The following is a 13420-nucleotide window of genomic DNA, read 5'->3' as shown; positions in this document are numbered from 1 at the left end:
TAAAACCTACTGAAGTTCCTAACTCTAACTTTCCACAAAACCTGCCCCTCTCCAGGCTCCACCTCCAAATCTCCAGGAATTTCCCAGCCCAGAGATGGCAACCCTAATCAAAGCTGGCTTTTTGTACAGGCTAAGTAAGCCACGGTATATGGCCACATATTATGAAGAGGCTCTTAATACCAACTCCCTCCCCTAAAATTACTATATTTTGGTAATGCTGTGGGGTCTCTTGAACCTGACATAGCTTAGACCATTGCATGTCTTATGCAGCCCTGTCCTGCATCATACACGGACAGAAGTCTTTAGTGTCCTTCCTTTAATGATTAGCCCATAAAGTGAGGCTTCAAGAACTGACATTACATCTCCTGATGAGAAACAGTGGCTATTGTGAAAAGTACAGTTTCTTATGACTGAAACCCAATGGAGAATTTAAGGGAAATTTCCATGACAAATGCAAAGATTCCTCCTCAGAAAGTCTTGGTGGTTCAGTAGAAATCAGGGCATGGTTGAAATGTTATTCCTGATTCTGACGGTGTCCTGTGTAGATGAAAGGCCAGGACACCTGCAAAATAATGCAAACAAGCAGGCCTCTTATTAAGATCATGTCATGATCAGATTTTAGTTCTCATCTGTTAAAGAATTCATATGAACATTAAGAGTTTCTGACTGCTGGATCAGAACAAGATCCATCTAGTTTAGGCCTCGGTTTTTGAGAACAGCTGGCCAGATATTTCTGGATTCTCACAAACAAGACATGATGAGTCCTTCTTTAATCTCTTTGTCAGACAGACAGAACACTCCATGTTAACACGGAATTTCCATCTAGCTGTCAAGGTTAATAGACCTTTGAATGTGCCTAATACCTTTAAGTAAAATAAAATAAAACAGTCTAGGGGTGTTACAGACCTATGCGTGTAACTAAAGCTTGATAGTTGCTTTTACTGGTGAAAATCTTTTTCAGCAGTAAGAGTGAGAATGGAGGAGTGGTAGGATGCATGGCGAGAAGCTGTTTCGGGGGGGGGGCTGTGGCTCAGGGGTGGAGGATCTGCTTAGCATACAGAAGGATCCAAGTTCAAAACCAGCATCACCAGTTAAAAGGATCAAGCTGTAGCTGATGTGGAAACCTCTGGAAAGCTGCTACCAGTCTAAGTAGAGCATAGTGACCCTGGTGGACCAATGGTCTGACTCAATATAAGGCAGCAGCATCTGCATTCATGTGCATGTGCTTTCCTTACTCCCTGCTTCCCTGCTCCAAATTTTCCAGTCCCCAAGCTTGTCTTCTCATAAATTTGAAAATAGTAGCATAGGAAAAGATTTGGAATAGAGAAGCTGTGCTTTCCTCAGTATTTTTTCCACTTTGATGATCCATTAAAACAGCTTTTTAAATAGGAAACACAGCAGATGGATTTTTGTTGGACACATTTTTTAAAACAAGTCCTTAAGCAAGTGCCCATTCACCACTAGTAATGCTATTGAAGTCCATAATTCCTAATTTGGAATAGAAACCTTGTTAATGCTCATCTTCAGACTAAAGCATGCATTATGACCTGAGAATGTTTCTTCAGTTCTGTAAACCAAGTAAGAGAAATGCTTCTTGCCTTCTCTCTGTCCAATTACTTGACTGCTGCTGCTCTCATTTCTGAGGTAACAGCAATGCCATGAAGGAGGCAGGGATGCCTCTCTCTGTCTCTTCCCTCCTCCCTCTAGCAGCATCCCAGGCACCAGGAACCGTGGGAAATGGAGTTCCCAGAATGTATGACATAAAGCACAGAAATACTCTCCTCCTTCATGCTACCAGCACAATTACAAAAGCTGCGGCCATGTAAATGGGTTGGCGGGGGATGGCTCTACTGATGGCAACATTGGGATTGCCATGGGTTTTTTCGAAGTTCAAAACTGGGCTGGGGAGGAAGCTATTTTCAAGTTTTGGGGGAGCAATATCTCAACTTTGAATAAAGCCCAGTAGAATTTACCCATCATTAAGTCTCTCAACAAGTGAACAATATGAAGTACAAAACTCACTTATTAGATGCACTTCACAGGCTTGGGTTAGGGATAGATGACTATACCTTATTCCTTTCTTCTTGTTTGTCTCTGTTAACAATTTCATTTGGCCTATTTTTGTTGCTGGTCATGTTGTTGATTTGTTTCTTTTATATATTTTTGTTGATTTCTATATAATTTATGCAAGATGGTTATAGTGTATGCGAAATATATGCTGAAATTTTGGTGCAGAAATGGCATTGAAAAGTGCATACATTTTATGGGAAATACTTGGTGCAAGGAAACAGAGAATGGTGCAAAAGTCATGGTTAGATTCACATAAAGACGTGAAATCAAAATAGGCATTTTTGAAGCAGACCAGTGGGCCTAGAAAGCATTCTAAGCAGGTCTACTCAGAACCATACTCAGGTCTAGACATGGGTACAAACAGCATTACGAACAGAAAAAAACCACGAACAGTCCAATGTGCTGTTCATAAACAAGCTGTTCATGATGCCCCATCCTAAAAGAACAGATGGTTGTTGCAAGCCTCGTTTGTTGCCTTCGGCAGCCATTTGTCAAGCCAGACAGTCTGGCACCTGCAATCAATCCCCTTGGCAACCGGAGGCAGGGACTGAACTCTGTCTGAACTCCTTCTGCCTTTCCTTTTGGCTTTAATTCTTCAAAGTACTTCCAACAGAGAGTCCCGTTTTTGCCACTGTGAAGAGAAAATGCCCCCCCCCCGCCGCCTGCCCGCTGATAGTTTAAAGGGATCTTTAAAGGGCCAGGTAAGTGGGTTTGAGGGGAGGGGGGCTAAGTGGGGGTTTGGGGTGGAGGTGGTTCTGGCCCCCATGAACAATGAACATGTCCAGGAACAGTTCATGTTCGTTGTTCGTGGATGGCAACGAATGACGAACAGGGTGTTCGGGGTTTTTTCCCCATTCATGCCCATGTCTACTCAGGTCTATTCAGTGGGACTTTGTCCCAGGAAAGTGTTCGTAGTGTTGTAGTGATGAGACATTTGAAATTGTGTCCTTCAGCTTATTTGTTGTTTTGTCACATCTTGGTGGTCACTAACAATGGGTGCTTATTGATATTGCAGTTTGCCTTGCCCATTTTGATGCTCAGCTCATCTGCAAGATTGAAACAGTTTAGGAACAAATTTAGGTAATCTGAGCATGGGCACAGAGAAAAGGAGTTGAAAGGAGGAGTTTTATGTGTAGAGGAGCTGGCAGGGAACTAAGGGCTGCTTCACAGATCATCACCCCTTGAAATATATGCCATGGTGTATGAGCTTCCTCAGGTGTGAACTTACCACTTATTTGTAGGTGCTAGATGTTTGTTCAGGTACATGCTAAAAGCATATCTAATGAAGAGCCCCTAAGAGATTCCTGGGGAAAAGCAGATTGGGGCTGCTTCTGTTGGTGTGCACGATTTAGGTTGCTGTGATCTTGCATGCCTAACTGCATATTCCCAGTCATAATATCTGTTCAGCGTGTCTGTTTATTCACACAAATAAATACATGTTACAACTTACAACTATAGATAAACTGATTATTATATAGACACCCTAAGTGGCTGGTGTTGTCTTATTAAAAGAAAAGTAATTTTGTAAAAAATTACTTTAAACTTCCTACAACTCAAGGAATCCAAAACACAAAAAATTCTAAACTTCATGTGGCTTATACAAATGCATATAGATGTGTATAGCTCATATGTTGTGCCTGAAATTCAGTACATACCACACAGACTTATAGTGCTTTATAAAAAAAGGTGAGTGAGTTTGTGTGTGTGTGTGTGTGTGTATAAAAGCAACAGGATTTTATGGCTTCGTGAACATAAGACAGCCTTTTAAATTATTTCAGCAGTAGAGCAAACATCTAATTTAAATAACCCATCTGGCACAAAGCAGTATATTTGTATGACAAGGGAACTATTCAGTATTCTAATCGGTTGCTTTTGGCTTTTCTGCACCTTCCTATGGCTATTTAGAGTTTGTTTAATGCAGCATGCTAATTTTGATGAATATTTCTGGGTGAGTGATAGGCTGCACCATAGGAAAAGCACACGGGACATTATCAAGGGTTCAGTATTGTACACTAGTTATATTTGTAACATCTGAACTCCCTGGCTTTTATTAGGGATAGCTGAATGTTCCCTATTTCTGATTCTTTTTATATTTATTTATATTTTTGATAGCCGTTTCAATTCTCTACTTTGTGCTGTTGGTTTTTACAAATTGGCATATGCATGCTATATTTTTAGATGCAATTTATATACAGTGTGCACTGTAGATATAGTGCTAATTACAGAAATAATGTTGTAAAATACAAATTTTAGAGGAAAAGTTCTGTGTGGAAACAGGTTAGCCAGGTCTCAGGGGCAGGGGGCAAACCTGTGGATGGGAGCCACGGGAGGGGGTACTTGCCACATTCATGCACAAAACATGCATGCACGCCAGAGTGCCCTATATTGCACCAGGAATAATGTCCTTTCTAGTGTGATGTGGAAGTAATGGGTTGTGCCAGGGGCTGATTGAGTAAAAATCAGGCCCAAACATTAAATTGATTTCAGTGGGCTTAAAATATTGATCTCAATGGGCTTAAACTGGAGTAACACTGCAAGGTATTGCACTACAAATTCTGTATAAACTCTATAAACTTTCAAAGTCACATGCTATCGTTTGTGAGTCAGTGAGAATAAAAGACTTGATGACGATTATCCAGTGAATTTCATAGTTTCTCTAGTTCAAGTCTCTTTGATATTTTTATTGGGTTATGATAGGATTACTTGAACAAACACACCAGATTGGCCCACTTGCCGCTTGCTGGTCATAGAGGGAGCTGATTTTTTTCCCAATAAGTGGTATGACTGTTTGACAACGTTTGTGGCTTTGGAATGCTGCTTGACTGTATTCCTTCCTAGCCAGGCAATTCAACATAATTGGCTTTTCATGAGTACATGTTTTCACGCCGCCTGATTGAACTACTCTCCATTCTTGTTGTGTAACTGGTCTGCCTACCAGGCAGTGATTTAAATGGATGATTTAATCAGTCACAAATCATATAAATCAGTCATAACTAAATATTGTGTTGAAATACAGTCCTATTCTTCAGTGTTCATTTAAGTAGTCCCTAATGAGGCTAATGGCTGACAATCAGTTTGAATTGGTAGCAACTTCGCACATACACAGTTTTGCAAAAACCCAATACAAACATGTTTGACAGGCATTTGTGCTGGTTCAGCATGAACCAAAGAGTATTCAGCTCACATTGGGCTGACACCTTCAACACCGTAAGTTTGAATGTTGAACATGTTGATAGAGAAATTCACAGTATCTCTAGCTATGAGACAGTTTCTATTTATATTGAGCACATGTTCTTATACACTGTCTAGATGCCAGTGCTGAATACTATTTGCAATGTAAAGTCACATATAATATGGTGTTGTTTATTATACTATCTTTGATGTACCATATGGAGCTTTACCATAGATTTGAATACCTGATGCTTGACAAAATAAATCTCTTCTTAATTTGGAATCAAGCATTAGTAATGGTTGTCTGCAATCAGCAGTAATCTGAGAACCCTCCAGAATTAATACTCGGAGAAAGTAGTTGGCAATCTCAGATGCATTGATACTAAAAACACAATTTTGTTTTTTCAGCTGTGAACTTAACTATTTAAAATATAACAATTATTTTTCAAGCTGCTTCTCCCTTTCCCCCCACTCATATTATGCATTTAGATGAAAGAATACTGCATAATTTTCATGGTGTATTGTAGCTTTTTTCATTTCAAAAGGCAGAACAAAACTGTTTTAAAAACAGCAAACACCAGATGAAGGCTTGCATGGTTACACATCCTAATTATCAGCCCTCCACAAGCTCTGAAAGCATAGCACGATGGATAAATGTATCACAGAACTGCAAAATTCCTGCTAGATATAAATACAGTTTGCACTGTGAAAGTAATTAAAAACAAAGTATCCATTTTAGCCTGTATCTTAAGAAATAATGAAATTTTAGAAATGGTTAAGGAGGAAAAATAATGAAATGGCAAGAATACACTATAAAAAGATTCTGCAGGTTACTAAGACAAATGAGAAAATCAACTTTTTTCATTTTTCTTTTCAGTGCAAAAGCTAAGGAAGCAACAGCTGCAGTGTGTGAAACAGTTTCAGTTTGTTACAGGGTTGAGTAGGATTGCAAAATGTAACTTCAGTAGATTCTGAGGCTTTCAAGAGCATTGCTGGACTTAAGTGTAGCAGAAACTGTATCTACTCATCATTATTTGCACAACTGAGTTATGGCCTAATGATAGAAATGGTGTACAGAAATGGGACCCTGCACGTTTCAAATTTTATGCTGTTACGTATAAATATATAAATTATGTTTGGCTGCTATCAGCTTTTATGCTTGTGCAAGGAAGAGGATGGGGCTCATTTGATCTCCACTCCAAAACCTATGAAAAGAATCTACATGGAGAAATAGTAGGGGCACAGGGATGTAGATGTGGCGTGTGGCATCACAATGTCATTTCCAGAAGTGACAATGAGTAGCTCTAGGAATCAGCACAACTCAATGGTAAAACTATTTTTTACCATAAAGTTTCCAGTGATTCCTAGAGCTATCCATTGTCACTTCTGGGTTGTACCTGATATACTGTCACAGAGGCTACCAAAGTTTTTTTCTTTATGTGTCTCCTGCAGCTGCTCAAAGCAGTAACATGTAACAAGAGTTAATTGCTGGGAGATTGCCCGCCATAAGTGGGCAAGTGGTAAGCCTAAGAAACAGCCACAAGGGGTGGGTCTGCATTAAGGTGGGAAAGCTGGTAGGATCCAACACTATAAAACTAAAAAGATGGAAATTGCAATACATACATTAAATTCAAATAATTTGTGTAACCATAAATTGATAAAAGCACTTTCACTATCTATATTAAACTCATTAAAATAATCATGGGTCTTACACCCTAAATCACCCTCTTTCACTATTCACATCACCTTCTTCAATATAATGGCCCCTGATCAGCTTGAATCAGCTGTGTCTTTGAGCATTCACAGTGAGAAAAATCTGGTACAAACCAGTGTGGCAGGTGTTCATCATGGCTATTCGGTATGAACTGAACAGATAGGGTGATAAACTCATATCTGATCAATGCTCTCAAATGTGGTTAAGTTAAACTGCCAAATGTGTTCATGGCAAAATTTGCAGCTTTCCTAATCAGCATAATTAAAATACCTCTGTGCATGAGCTTCTATGTTAAACTTGATACGAGTCTCATTGCCCCACTATTAGGAATAAGAGACAGACACAGTATTTGGATTATAAAATGGGCCGCTTTATTAATAAACAACAACCAGGAAACATTAACTACGGCAAGGGCCTAACTAGCGGTACAGGTCAGGCCCTGGGGTCGCCCCCTACCCCGCCCTGACCTGTCTGGGCGAGACACCCGCTGCCCCAGGTGCGAGCCATCACAAAAATGGCTGGGACCCGGCCTGGCCAGGCGAAGTGGTTCACCCCTGTAAAGCTCCCCCACCCGGCCGTACGGCAGCGGGGGGAGACTGGCTTGTCCAGGGGTTCCCCACCAGGGCGTCTAACCACGCAACTGGGCCGTACGGCAGCCAGCCACATCTGGCAGACCCCAATTCCCCACCAATGGGGAGGTGCCAAGGGTGCTCACCGGCCCGCTACAGATTCTTCCCTAACTAACACCCTGCCACCACAGAGGCCAAGCCTCTGCTTAGGCCTCGGCGCCCCACAAGTGGCTTAATGCCAGGCGCAGCCCTTGCCGCAGGTCATTCAAAAATATGGCATTACCACTGGTAGATAGGTGTACCCCATCCCCTCGGTAGAGGTCTGCAGACTCGGCCCGTATCTGCGGATGGGGCAAATAGATCCCAAGACCCTCCGTCATTGCTCTAAACAGGGCTCTATTGGCCATCCGCCTCGCCCTTTCAACAGCCCTATGGTCCAACGCTTCTCGCCATACCCGGCGCGGAAGCATCGCCGACCAAAAAATCAGGACACCAGGCCATCTTCTCATAATCTCACGGAAGTCATCCTGTGCCTGACAAGACAGGGCCACGCCCTTCATCATACCCAAATCGTTGCCTCCCAAATGGACAACCAGAATGTGTGGGGGAGGGGGATTCCGGCCCTCAAACAACAGCGGCAGCAAACCTGCCCAACGCAGGCCTCTTCTGCCACGCCACTCCACTGTGGCCCAACGGCTGAGTCCAAGCTGGGACCCGATCCGCGTCCTCTTCGCTTGGTGCGCCGCCCAAAAAACCATACTATGGCCACATATGAGGATGCGAATCCTATCGCGCCACGCCACAGCACCTGCAAGAAAAACAACGTCAGCAAGACTGCCCCCCATCCAAAGGCCTCACATAAGACTTGTAAGCGGAGGAGCGCCAACGCCCCACCTTCTGAATCTCAGCTCCCGAATACCCCATCGCCGCAGCCGTGGAAGCCGCACCTATACGAAAAGAATGGGTCCCAAATTTGACCCCCTCTAGTCCCAACTTCGAGAGAGCCCTGCCTGTGACAGTCCAAAACTGGTACTTCGTAAGCGGGGAATTATTCTCATGGCAAAACAGTGCCCCGGGCGTTGTGCCCCGGGCTCTCAAATACTTCCTCAAAGCCGCAACTGGGCACAAATCTTTAATTGCGCATTGTCCTATCGACAAATCTACCCCCTTTTGCATCTGGTCGGTCTTAGAACGCCTAATGCGGATCACAACCTGATCGCCCTGAATCTTAACATCAGAAGCGGAGATGGCACGGCCAGAAGCATCCTTAAGGGACTGGGGAACGAGCTCACTGACTCTAAGAGCTCCAAAAAATGCTATCAAGGAAGCGGCATGGAATAACAGTTCCTCAAAAGGGGAACTGCAGACCAGGGGCCACATGGCCCTCAAACCCTGCAGAATACTAGGGGAAATAGGCTGCCTGGCGTCCCTCGTGACGACAGCCTCCCTGGACCACCCCTCCAGCATCTTCCTAATGCGGAAGTCCACGGTGGGGTCGACCAGGCCCCGAGCCTTTGAAGCAAAACCCAAAGCCGCAAGCTGACTACGAATGTACTTAACCCTGTGCCCCTTACCTTTCTGAGCAACACAGAATTGAGCGGCATGCTCAACTGGAATTGGCCATGTCTGCGGAAGACCAGACAGCTGCCTGAACTCCGCAAAGTACCTTACCGCCCTGTCGTAGGCTCTCCTGGTACTAGGGGCCAGAGCTAACTGTATAGCTCTGGATGCCTCGGATTCCCAATCCTCCAGAGCTCCAAAGGAACTGGGGCGGGCAGCAAATCCGCCTCTGGGGCAAGCTGTCGAAACCGGTCCATCTGCAGACGAGATAAGGCGTCTGCCACCTCATTATTTAACCCGGGCACGTGTCTGGCTAAGAAAAGAATGTTAAGGTGCAGACACCGTAAGGTGAATGCTCGGACCAGCTTCATTACCCTGGGGGATCTAGAAGAGAGGGAATTCACCACCTGCACCACTGCCATATTATCGCACCAAAAGTGCACGGAGTGGTTGGCCATTTCCCCGCCCCACAGGTAAACAGCCCCCAGGATCGGGAAGAACTCAAGAAATGTAAGATCCCTGCACAGGCCAGCTTCCCTCCAGCCAGCGGGCCATGGTGCAGCACACCAGTGCCCGCGGAAATAAATTCCCAAACCAATGGAGCCCGCTGCATCAGAAGAAACCTGAAGGTCACCCTCCAACAACAGCTCCTGTCTCCAAAAAGAAACACCATTGAAACTGCCCAAAAATTGGGACCAAACTTCCAAGTCTTGTTTCATACCTGGAGAAATCCGAATTCTATGATGCGGAAGCTGAAGTGACCCCATCGCATCACAAAGGCACCTTAAGAAGGCTCTTCCTGGTGCCACCACCTTGCAAGCAAAGTTAAGGTGACCTACGACCTGCTGAAGCTCCAATAATGAAACTTTCCGCTTACTCAATAGAGTCTGCAATCGAGACCGTAACTCCTGAAGCTTTACCAAGGGCAGCCGCGAAGTCTGCTGCTCGGTATCTAATTCTATCCCTAGGAAGGTCAAAACCGTCGTGGGACCCTCCGTCTTTTCGTGTGCTAAGGGAACACCCAACTCGCCAGCTAAAGCGTACAAAATCTTCTAACAGGCGGGCACACTGACCAGTGTGTGGGGGCCCAACCAGGATAAAATCATCCAAATAGTGGGCGGAGTCACGGCAGCGCTGCCTGCGACGTAGTGCCCACTCCAGGAACGTACTAAAACGCTCAAACACTGCACAGGAAACAGAGCAACCCATGGGAAGGGCTCTATCCATGTAAAATTTGCCCTCGAAGGCAAACCCCAGCAGTTCAAAGTCGTCGGGGTGAACAGGGAGAAGGCGGAATGCCGACTTGATGTCGCATTTTGCCATCTCAGCACCCCGACCACAACGTCTAACCACTTTGACCGCCTGGTCAAAGGATGTATAACGCACCGAGCATAAATGCTCGGGAATTGCGTCATTGACAGAACCACCCCGGGGGTAAGACAGGTGGTGAATAAGCCTGAATTCACCCGCTGCCTTCTTAGGCACTACTCCCAGGGGGGAAACACGCAAACAAGGAACTGGAGGGGAGGGAAAAGGGCCTAAAACCCTGCCCTCAGCACATTCCTTCTGAATCTTTGCCCGCACAATATCCTCCATGCCAATAACCGAACGCAAGTTATCTGACATGAAGGCAGTTCTGGGGCCTTGAAAAGGTATACGAAAACCAAACAAAAAACCTTGTAACAAAAACTGGGCGTCGGCCTTGTTAGGGTAATCGGCCAGCATGGCCTCAAGTACCCTCACTTTTATTGGGCTGGGGCCCTTTACTAGGCCCCTGCTGCCCTGAGGGGCCACCCCCTTTCTTTCCAAACGGCCGCTGCCGTTTGCAGGCATTGAGGGCATGCGGACCCCGGCAGGTCGGGCACTCATGTCCAAATCGACAGTTTTTACGGTTGCAAACCCCTTTAGAGGTGAACTCAAAGCAAAGCAGCCGGGGCTGAACCGACTGCCCCGCCGAGGCGCGGGAACCGTAAGAACCCTGGGCAACACCCCCAGAAGCCTGTGATGAACGCTGCACAATATGGCCACTATCTGATCTGTCCCCAACGAAAGACTTAGCCGGGGTCATCAGTTGCAACCACAGGTGCTGGTGGACCTGATCCCAAGGCAAAGATGGGTTCAGGGCCGCCCGCATCCGGAATTCTTCGTCATATTGCAGCCAGGCTGCCCCTAAGAATTCCGTGTGAGCCCTATAAATAATGTCCATGTACTGGAGAAGTGGGGCAGCCCTCCAGGGCTGCGCCCTAGCTATGACTCCCGCATATATGAAAAAACCAGGAAGCCAATTATGCCACGTCCTGTCTATCTTGCGCCTCTTGATGCGCTCTTTGTCACGGTCTTCCAGATCTTCTTTATCCTTCTTCTCCAGATCTCTGAAGAGAAGGGTAAAGACATCCACATAATCACCGCGTAGGATCTTCTCTCTAGTGGCCGGGGTAAGATGATCACCTAACGGCATAGCCGTGTCCCCAACTGGGAGGGCCCTATAAGGCACGGAACCATAATTGGACCAGGGAACCCCATAATAAGACCCCCATGGTGGGAGAAGGCCCATGCCCTGAAACTGTGCCGAGGGGGGCACCCAACTAGCCGTGCCGGGCGACTGCCCCGGAATAGCGGTCTGACTCCAATGGCTCCAGTCGGGCAACAAACCAGAACAAGATGGACCAACTGAGGAACTAGTGTGTGTACCTGCAGACTGTGGTGTGCCTTGCTGCACCTGACCCCAGGGCCAGGTGCCCGGCTGCTGTGGCCAAGGACACTTACCCTCAGCCTCAGGCGGTTGCACTACCAGAGCCACTTGTCCAGCGTCCTGGGTCCAGGTCCCCTCTACCTCCGTGGCTGCTGCCTCCGCCACCTCATCCTCGACGATATGACTAGCCGCAGAAGTAGATGGAGCCGCAGTACCAACAGGAGATGCCCCTTCTAAAGCCGCTAAACGAGAGAGAATATCGTTAAGTGATGCAGTCTTAGACGCAATTCTCACGGGTCTCTTACTTGCCGGTTCAGATGACTGAGCGGAAGATGCCCGTGCCTGCTCTAAAGCAGCAATCCTCGCTAAAATATCGCGTCTTGCAGGAACATCCTCCTCCTCATCCGATGATAAGGCAGCAGCAGCGCGCTTAGGTGGGCGCTTAGCAGGCTGCTTGCCCTTAGACACACCTGTACCCTTCTTGGGTCCCATCCTAAATGAACCCAAAAGGAATGGTAGCTAAAGAAAAAACACCAGGGGGCCCAGAACCGACACCGGCCGCCTACTAAGCTACAGTGCAGTAGTGGGATTTGAACCAGAGAAAACTGATTCACAGCCAGACCACTTAACCACTGTGCCAAGCTGCTCTAACCAAGCCTAAATCAGACACACAGCCCCAAATACGGCCAATGAAGCCGGGAAGATAGCAAGGATCCAGGCCCTGCAATTACAGCTCAAGGAGCCCAATGGAGCCCAGAATGGCTGCTTACCAAAAACTTCCCCCAAAATGGCCGCCAAGGCCAGGCGCAAAATGGCCGCGCAACCGATGAAACCCCAGGGCCAGCCGGTTGCACAGGGGCAAAAACCTACCCCAAAATGCCCGCCCCCAACCGCCGGGCGAGGGGGGGGGAAGGGGGTGCCAAACGGCCCGCAGGCTCGAGCCCAAACGGGAAGCCGCGGCAGCAATGAGGAGAAATCCGCGCACACACCCCCGCCGCCGAAAGCAAAGCAATGCGGCGGCAAGGAATGGGGCAAGTCCTCGGGGGCCAAACAAGGGCCGCGCAGAGTGCCTAGCCCGTACACCCGGCCGAATCGCGACCGGGCCAAAAAGGACGGAGAAAAGCCGCTCCTACCCCGCAACTCCCACCCCGCTCCTAAGAGCACTGGATCAGCGTGAGGGGGGGGGAGACACGCAGACTCGCCCGCCGACCCCCTTGCCACCAGAACGGCGGGGGGAATGAAACTGCCCGCCGCGCCCAACCCACGCCGCCCGCCAGACGAGTGAACCGGGCAACCACAAGGCAAACGGCCGGTCGCTGCACGAGCAGAGGTGAGAGCAATCTCCACCCCTCCGCCCAACCAAGCCTTCACCAGCCAGGCAGCGATGAATCCTGCCGTTCCTGTGCGCCAAGGCCTCGTGCCGGGGAGCAAACGAAACGTGTTGCCTCCACCGAGCACAAGGCAAGACTGAAGCCACGGGGGCGGAGCGGCAGAAAACGCTGCGAGACTCCGCCCCCAAGGCTGAATGCCCGGATGAGGCTGTAGCTGTCTGCCTCCATCCTTGCAGTGGGGCAAACGGCTGCCACCTGCTCAAGGGGGGGGGGCAAGCCCCCTAGCAGGGTTGGCAGTATTTTCTGTGATTGT

Source organism: Eublepharis macularius, chromosome 6, assembly GCF_028583425.1.
Source record: "Eublepharis macularius isolate TG4126 chromosome 6, MPM_Emac_v1.0, whole genome shotgun sequence".
Classification (NCBI taxonomy): Eukaryota; Metazoa; Chordata; class Lepidosauria; order Squamata; family Eublepharidae; genus Eublepharis; species Eublepharis macularius.
The sequence above is the reverse complement of the archived record's forward strand: the minus strand, read 5'-3'. Positions refer to the sequence as shown.